The following is a 9,910-nucleotide window of genomic DNA, read 5'->3' as shown; positions in this document are numbered from 1 at the left end:
TTAAAAGTCAGAGATATCAAAACTAAACATTTCTCATCCAATTTTCACCAAAACCAAATGATCTAAGCTATGCTATCCATGTTAATTTTATAGCTTTATAGTATTTCCACAACTGTATGTTCACAATTGTCTAATTTTTGTCAATTTGTATTTCTTCAAATGCATTTTAGGAGAAGCATCTGAGACAAAGCTAATACTTACATGGAATGCATCTTACATCTCAATTAAGTCTTCTAAGCTATAAAAGAGCCACATCTGAGCAATAAAATCCACATCTCTCTTTCTGGCAGCGCACACTTCCTGTAGCAGTGGCTAGGGGGTGCACTGTGGACAGAGGAAGCAGCACTAATATATTCCTCACTGGCTGCTGGGATCTGGTCACATGGGGAGCCAGTGCGAGTTTAAAAGTGCTTTGGTTTCCCTTTAGCCAGTGCAGTGTGAGCCTTTGCTTGAGACGCACACACATACACACAAGACGCCTTTGCCTACAGCACAGCAACTTTCTCTAACGGAGCTTCTTTCACATATACACACACATATATAGACACTCTTGCATCTGTGTGCATCTATTGAGGACAAGACAGAGATATTAAGGAGGAGAGGAAGATAAGGCAAGAGAAGGAAGCCAACGCTTTTTAAGTGAGTACCTTTTTTTTATAAACTGTCACTCATTTTTATTAGGCTCATTATTTATTTTCATTTTGCTGGATTTATTTGCATGCATTGCAAGTTTATTTGTGCATTGAGAGACAAAGAAGGCATCATAAGGTGGACAATTTTTTTTTTTAGCTTTTCTGGGATCTTAGTTGGGAGCTTTTGGAGGCTGTTGGGATCAACAAATGATTGGCAAATGTCACCTAATGGATTATTTCCCAGTTGAACCTGGTGTCACAGTATTCAGTAGCCAGAAGTATCCCTGGCTCTCCGTTGCCTGTAATGCACGTGTTAGAGGATGCAAGCGCGTTAGACAGTGCGCACCATGCGAGAAATGTGATTCACACAGCCTCACTCCGGGAGGAGAAGGCAAACAAAGTGGCCAGCTCGCAGGAGAGGGGAACAGGGGTGAGGATCAGGGTAAACAGGAATAGAAGAGTGAAAGTGGAGGGGCTTTTTCAAAGCCCTGACACTAGGCAGGCAATTAGCTGCAGCTTCTGTTATCTATGCCTTTTCTGTAGCCGCTGCCCTGAAGGCGCGGGTCAGGGGACGAGATGACCCTGTGTCAACACTCATGGAAGCCATTATCAAGAGCTGATTGATTAGTTTGAGTGGAAATCTCCTCATCTCCTCCTTCTCTTGTTTAGTTTGACGCTTTTTGTTCTTTTGGCTGTGGTCGTATCTGCCTGGATTCCTTGTCTTTGCTTTTCTCATTTGCCTGATTGGACTTTCTTTATGGGTGAATCTCACGAAAACATGTCCAGGTTACATTTCACCTTGAAATCAATAGAAAAGTATTTAGCATAAAGAACATGATTTTTAGGACCATTAAGATTTTTTTTTTCTTTTTTTTTCAAAACAGTTAAGTATATTTTGCACTCTGATTTTTCATTCATGCATCAAGATGTTTACTTTTTAGTTTTATTGTAATTATTTTCAATGGAGATTCTAATTACCATGATACAGTATTATTATTATTATTATTATTATTATTATTATTATTTTTACTATATTACAGTAGTTCATACTATATGCAATGCTATTTTATCCAAATCAGAATCAATATAATTATTACTATTTAATTACTAAATATTTTAGTTGTTATGCTTTATTATTTTTTCACATATTAGCGTAATAAAATGGTAATAGTTAACACTGATTTTAAAAATGGTGACTTACATGCAATACCTGCCAAATAGTGAGCCATTTTACCTCACATGACATAAATGCTTAACAAATATTTACATTAGTAACCTATCAAAAAAAAAAAAAAAATTTACTTAATATAAAGTGAACACATATGAAGAAGGAGTTGCCAACATTAAAAACCTATGTACATAAAGTTCGGTAAGGTTTAATGGTCATTAAGCCTAATTGTTACTGTATGTATAATATGATAGATGATGTTAATGAGCATGAAGACCTGAAAAGTGCTTTGCAGAGGATTTTAGGTAATTAGAACTAGGTAAAACGCTTCTTTTGTCATCAAAATGACAAGGAAAGTGACAAAACAAGTGACTCATTAAAGTAAATAAAATATTCACGAACTGTAGCAAAATGTGTCTATGTTTGTGCATTGTGACATAAATCATGAATTAGAAACCTATGTACATAAAGTTCAGTAAGGTTTAATGGTCATTAAGCCTAATTTGTATGTATCTAAAATGATATATGCTGTTATTGAGCATTAAGACCTGAAAAGTGTTTTTACAGAGGACTTTAGGTAACTAGAACTAGGCAAAACCCTTCTTTTGACATCAACGTGACAAGGAAAGTGACAATACAAGTGACTCATTACAGTACGTAAACAAAGCGAACTGTAGCAAAAATTTTCTATTTTTATGCATTTTGACATAAAACATGAATTATTATACAAGTGTAAATGTGTTTATTAAGCATTTATAACATGTAAGTTAAACTACTCACTATTTGGCAAGTACAGCATGGAACTCGCACTGTTTATTCATATTAACATAGATATGTCTTATTTCTTTTAATTATGGGGTTAAATGTGACCCACACATGTTATTGCAACACATTTTTGTAAGATTTAACCTTTGTCATGCTTATCTGCTGGTACTTTTGACTTATTGGGAAGTGACATCCATTTACTGGTGGGCTAAAACTCTTAATTTGTAAAACAAGGACATGTTGCGGGGGTAAAACTCTCTCTCTCTCTTTGGTTTTAAAGATTCTGCCCTCTTCACATTAGCCCACAGGGGGGTCAGCTTAACTCTGGCAGAGCTGACACTGCCTTAATGACGCCCTGTTTCATGCCTTATTGAGAGCGGTGACTGAATGGCTGCCGGACACTGACTTTTCTTTTTAAATGAGGGTCTCTGCTTTCTCTGCACTGCATTTTAGTTCGTAAACCCCTCACTAAAGGGGATTTCTGTCATATGAGCAGCCTGTAGCTTGGCACCTGGTTTTGGTTTGACTTTGTCCACACAAATGGGGAAAAAAGCTACACGGGCTGGTCCGGGAGCTCTTTTGGACGTAAATAAAACATTGCAGGCTCAATAAAAGAGGTAACGTGCGGTGCACGCGCACCGGTAGGCTTAATTAAATTAACGCTCTCCTACTGGCGCATAAAAGTCTTGGAGGGAACGCTCTACATGTAGAAATTTTTTTGGTCTTTAATCGCAGTTGGGATTCTTCTCGCGGGGTGCGAGCGAGACCCCATGCTCATGTTCTTTCCTCTAATCTCTCCGTACTGCCTCCGAGCCATGTTTATGATTCAAACACGAGAAATGTAAAATAACACCAGCATAATATTTCCCTTAACATACTTACCCCTTGGATAAACATCCCTAAACAGATGTCATAGCGCAGGGTGATCACAGACAACGGGGCTGATGATGCTCTCCACCCTAACATACACAAATTCTGCAAATTAGAAGCTGGTGCTCAAGGAATCTGCCAAGATAATGGATCCCACTGTATGCTACCGGTCTCATATTTAAACCAAGACCGCACGGAGTAGAAATAGTGCATACTCTTTATGAGCTTAGTGGTAACACTTTACAGAAAGAATCTATATGTTAGCATTAGATATCATGGACTATCATGGATTTATTAAAGGCAGAGTTCACCCCAAAATGAGAGTTAACTCTGCATTTATTCAATCTGTAGTTCATGATATTTAATGCCAGTGTATAGATTCTTCCTGTAATAAAAACAGAATTTTTTACATTAAATTTTTTTTTTGTTTCTTTTTTTTTCTTTTTTTTTTATGTTAATATAAATATACTATTGTTTATGGTTAGCTCAAGTTAGTTTAAATTGCATTAACTAATTTACAAATATGCAATTTAAATGTTAAAGAATGTATATGTAGAAATGAACACTAATCAGGGTTATTAAATGCTCTAAAAGTATTGTTCATTGTTAGTTCACATTCACAACCTTATCATAAAGTGTTATAACTATTTTATAACTATATTATAAAACTGATTTATCCATCTGTGTTGATCTGGTGGCTTCTCTTTTAATTATTTTGTTGATAGAATTATTCATCATTTCATTTGCTTGTCAATGAAATTGAAAAATGTATTATGTGGTTAATAAGAATTTTTGAGCAGATACTTATTTTCAACTCATTTATTCCTTCACTGAGCTAAATAATATGATGTCGCCTCGAATTTGATATTGAATTTCGTGCCAACTCCATGTGCTATTTTAGTTTTCATTAAATTAGATTTTAATTCGAAAAGATACAGCAAGTCATCGTTTTGTCTTCCACACGGTTGTACAAGGATTTATCCAACTTACATATATAAAAAGGCAATATAGACTGCAGTTGCATTTCTTGTAAAAAAAAAAACAGTGTTTCTACACTGCCTGGCCAAAAAAAAAAAACAAAAAAAAATGCCGTTTGGATTTAAATAAGCAGATACTTAAGAGCCTATGATTGGATCATTATTGCAGTGATTAATATGTTTCAGCTGACAACAATTCTTTTAACCCTAACTGATGCAGTGTGTAGCTTCTCATTTCTTAAACAACCATGTTGGAAGACGTATCCCGTGGTCATGGAAAAGATGTTACTGTGTTTCAGAAGGGGCAAATTATTGGCCTGCATCAAGCAAAGAAAACAACTAAGGATATTGCTGAAATCACTGGAATTGTTTAAGAATTGTCCAACACATTATTAAAACCTGGAAGGATAGTGGTGAACCGACATCTTTGTGGAAGAAATGTGGTTGGAAAAAAATCTTGAATGATCATGATTGGGGATCACTAAAACACTTGAAGTCACATCATAAAAATTCGACAGTAAAACTCACGGCTATGTTTAATAGTGAAAGTAAGAGCATTTCCGCACAATGGGAGGAGAACTTACAGGATTGGGACTAAACTGTTGTGTGGCTACAAGAAAGCCACTTGTTAGTGAGGATAATCAAAAAAAAAAAAAAAAAAAAAAAAAAAAAAAAAACTTCAATTTGCTAGGGAGCATAAAGTTTAAACTGTGGAGCAATGGAAAAAAAAGTCATGTGGTCTGATGAGTCCAGATTTACCCTATCCAAAGCGACGGGCGCATCAGGGTAAGAAGGGAAGCACATGAAGCGATGCACCCGTCATGCATAGTGCCTACTGTACAAGCCTTTGGAGGCAGTGTTATGATCTGGGGTTGCTTCAGTTGGTCAGGTCTAGTCAGCTGACTACCTGAATGTACTGAATGACCAGGTTATCCCATCAATGGATTTTTTCTTCCCTGACGGCACCGGCATATTCCAGCATGACAATGCCAAGATTCATCGGGCTTAAATTGTGAAAGAGTGGTTCAGGGAACATGAGGAATCATTTTCACACATGAATTGGCCACCACAGAGTCCTGACCTTATCCCCATTGTAAGTTTTTGGGATGCACTGGAGAAGACTTTACGGAGTGGTTCGACTCTCCTGTCATCAATACAAGATCTCGGCTAAAAATTAAGGCAACTTTGCATGGAAATAAATGCTGTGACGTTGCATAATGTTGTTGAAACAATGCTATAACGAATGCGCACCGTAATCAAAGTTAAAGGCGGTCCATCAATATATTAGAGTGTGCAACCTTATTTTTTTTAATTTATTGTTTTTCTGTCAACTGTGCACTAGAATCACAATTTGGTATGCAAACAAATGTAAAAAAAAAAAAAAAAAAAAAAAAAAACAGAAGACAAATAAGAATTCAGAATGCAAAAAATTGTGAACATTATATCAATGTAAGTCAAAGGAAGATTAGCAAACTTTGATCTTAATTTCTCAAAAAAAGTACATCATAAAAAAAATTATATAATTATACTTAATGGAATATTCAGGGTTCAGTACAAGTTAAACTCAGTTGACAGCATTTGTGGCATAATGTTAATTACCACAACAAATAATTTGGACTCATCCCTCCTTTTCTTTAAAAAAAAGCACAAATCAAAGTTTCAGTGAGACACTTACAGTGGAAGTCAATGGGGACAATTTTTGGAGGGTTTAAAAGGCAGAAATGTGACACTTATAATTTTGTAAAAGCACTTACATTAATTCTTATGTTAAAACGCATGTATAATTTGGACTGTAAAGTGATTTAAATTGTCGTTTTTCTTTTTTTTTTCTTCTTTTTTTAGAAAACGAGGGGCAAGTCAAAATAATGTTTTTGTGGTAATCTATATTATGCCACAAATGCTGTTGAGCTTCACATGTTTTGAAGCCGTAATATGCCTTTAAGGCCTATTCACACCAAGCCAAAATATTCGGTGCAAATTTCCAATGCAAATGTTTGTTGCGAAGGAGCTTTGAATATGAAAAATGAACTCCTAAGTTGCTTAATCCGAGGTTTAAAAAGGTTTTTATTTATTTAGGAGAGCAGTCCTATTTTTTTACGGACTGTGAAGAAATCTGACTGGCCAATGAGATAAGTGCTTTTAGTCACGAGCCTCTGCAGCTACAAAATCCAGTATGTTGGTGGTGCCAATGCACCAAAAGTTACTTTGCAAACCGGACATCCTGAAAATACCGAAAACGTTTGTGGTAAAACTTTAACGCTTGTATAAGTTTCTGTAACTTACACTTGTATAATTTGTGCAGAACATGACAAACTTGTCCTTGCTGCTGCTGTTGTTCTTGATGGGGCTGAAAACTCCATTTGGTTTTCTTTGTAGAAAAGTTCACAATAAAACTTGATTGTCTTTTGAACCTATGACTTCTGGCAAACTCTTAAGTAGTGTTTTGGCTTTCTTCTTCTCTGCCTTTACTGTGATAGAAGGATGTCGCACCAGCAGAAAGATGCATCGTGTCACCTAGCATAATGGAATAATATTGAATTTTGTTAAGCACCACCAACTGTTTGGGAGTGAATTTGCTTTTCATAAAGCCAGAGAAAATAATTGTCTTGGTCTTGGTGTGATTAGGCCTTATGTCTGAAATTGTCTAAAAAACAAAGTTTGAATAGTGTCAAGCTCATTTAGCAGTTCAGGCTAAATTAACTGCATGGGTGCAACACATTTCAAATAAACCCTAAACAAAATGTTTGAGGAAAATCAATACAGTGCTGCCTTGCGTGCACTGTAGTTATGTGCATACAGATTATTTTCATTGTAAATGTGTCTTTGCACATTGCTGCTTGCTTTCAGATCTATTGCTCTTGCTTGGACATAGAAATTATACATACCGTAGACATATTTATCTACATATTGCAAGGATACCACCATACTGAAACTCATTTTCATGTCTTTAGATGTGCTTTACAATCCATCCATGAATTTGCTCATTCACACCTTTGGGGGCTCCAATTGAACTGCTGATTTATCAAAGGCAGCCTATTTTTATGAATATCTAAACACACTGACACCACCCCCACCCCAGTGCCCCTCCTCTCAAACTGGACATCTCCAGATTTGCCTCCACTTGAAGCTAATCAACCCCTGAGCTGCATGGAATCTATTATTCTGCCTTTTAAACCCAACCACAAAGTGTCTTCTATTACCCAAGCCAGGCCACGTCACTACCTGAATCATAACTAATTCGTTTAGCTGGAGCATGTGACTTAACCTTGGTCCTCCCTTCAGTGGCCCCCTTCCTGTTTGTTGACAATGTGGAGATTGTCATTGAGTATTATTACATAAATTCCAGTTACCTGATCCCTCACGCTTTCTAATGTGGAGGTTAATATTTAACCAATCTTTAAAGAGACATCTTAAGTCATGCCTTCTAGTCACTAGAGTGGATAGATCCTAAGTAGGTGGCAATTTGAAGATATTTACAGGCTGGATTCATTGTGACATTATGTTTATTTTCAATTAGGCACATTTTTTTATGATTATTATTAATGCACATTTACCCCAATTCTATTTCCCATATTTATAAATAAATAAACATAAAAAAATTCTCAGGACTTTAATGTGAACTATTTAAATAGCATTTCAATGCATTTAATGTACAATATGCTAAAATAAATAAATAAATAAAATAAAATAAATCAATTGCAGAATATTTACAGTAGAAAAAAAGTACTATAGTACAGTAATGAGAATCAAAAGAGAATCACCACTGAGAATAATGGGGATTATGAAGACAATGTATAGTTATTTCTGCAAATTAAGCTAGGGTAGTGGAAAGTATTTTTACAATAAAAAAATACATTGTACCATTATTTTTAATACAATTCTTCACATTTCCCATAATTCTGAGCACCATAATGCCTATATATATATATATATATATATATATATATATATATATATATATATATATATATATATATATATATATTTGAATTTGTGTAATGCCTTCAATTAATAATAATAATAATAATAATAATAATAATAATAATAATAACAAAAACACATTTAGATACAGCTTAATACAGAAAATGTACTGTAGTATATTAATGACAATCTAAAGAGAATCACCACTGAAAATAATGGGAATTATGAATAATACAAAAAAGATTCTTAGAAGATTATCTTGTTCTGTAGGATCATACAATCCAAGTGAATGGTGGCCAGAACTTTGAATGTCCAAAAAGCACCTAAAGGCAGCATAAAATTAATCCATAAGACTCTAGTGGTTAAATCCAAATCTTCAGAAGCGATATGATAGCTGTGGGTGAGAAAAAGTTCAATACTTAAGTCCTTTTTTACAGTCAATCTCCACTTTCACTTACACTTACACATTCTTCTTCTTTTGTCATTGGAGATTCATATTCGTTGTGCATATCACCACATATTGAGCAGGAAGGAGAATTTACAGTAAAAAAAGAAAAAAGACTTAAATATTGATCTGTTTCTCACCCACAACTATTATATCACTTCTGAAGATATGGATCTAACCACTTGAGTCGTACAGATTAGTTTTATGCTGCCTTTATTTGCTTTTTAGACCTAAAAAGCTCTGGCCACCATTCACTTGCATTGTATGGACCTGCAGAGCTGAAATACTCTTTTAAAAGTCTTAATTTGTGTTCAGCTGAAGAAAGAAAGTTATGCAATACACATCTGGGATGGCATGAGGGTGAGTAAACGATAAGTTTTTTTTATTTTCATTTTTGGGTGAACTATCCCTTTAATGTGAAAAAAAGACTAAATGCCCCCCCCCCCCCCAAAAAAAAAAAAAAAAAAAAACATCAACGCAAGTAAAAGTCAATATGGTTTACAGAAATGTGCAAAATTGTCATCAAAATAATGTCACATTGCAAAACAATGGTGGAGCTTTTCTCTGGTCACGACATAGAGCTTTTAATCTATTAACTGCTGATCCTTAAACTCTAATCAATGCAGGCTTTTATATTTCCATTAAACAAGAAAGGGAAATGAATAAATAAATCATGCCATCTGAGTGGCCTGCCCTCCTACTCTTGGAGAACCAGAACAGACGGAACTCTTCTACTTCAGTGTGTGCATCGCAAATCGTGTTAGCGCTCTGAGGCAGAGTTATTTGCCCAATTTCCCTCCATCCCCTTTGCTTTGCTTTTTTATGTTTTGTCTGCATTTTTCATGACACTGCTTTTGATAGCGCACACACTAATTTATTAAGGGAAGGGGTCTGGAGAATTTAGAAGAGGGGGGATGTGTTTTGTTGACTGGGAAACATTAATTGCATTAGCATTCCCCATTTGGCATCTGACTAAGTGGACTGGGGAAAATGCCAGGGTATATTTCTCTGTTTACACCCCTGCATGAGCTACATTGAACCCTGGCATATATTCAAGGTTGAGGGCCCCGGACATGGCACATGTGTAATGCCTTGGTCCTAAACATCCTACACAAGCCACCTGGTCAATCTT

General features: G+C 35.5%; 1 protein-coding gene across 1 annotated transcript in view; it reads left to right on the top strand.

Moving 5' to 3' along the window:
* The first annotated feature begins 447 nt into the window (after positions 1-447).
* The window catches only part of LOC127434049 (ciliary neurotrophic factor receptor subunit alpha-like), a 290,499-nt gene continuing 281,036 nt past the window's right edge, over positions 448-9,910 (top strand). Inside the window, exon 1 of the mRNA XM_051686497.1 lies at positions 448-639. The gene's annotated coding sequence lies outside the window, so the exon portion shown is untranslated. The remainder of the gene's footprint in view (positions 640-9,910) is intronic.

Source organism: Myxocyprinus asiaticus, chromosome 43 (assembly GCF_019703515.2).
Source record: "Myxocyprinus asiaticus isolate MX2 ecotype Aquarium Trade chromosome 43, UBuf_Myxa_2, whole genome shotgun sequence".
Classification (NCBI taxonomy): Eukaryota; Metazoa; Chordata; class Actinopteri; order Cypriniformes; family Catostomidae; genus Myxocyprinus; species Myxocyprinus asiaticus.
This window is presented reverse-complemented; position numbering and strand designations above follow the sequence as displayed.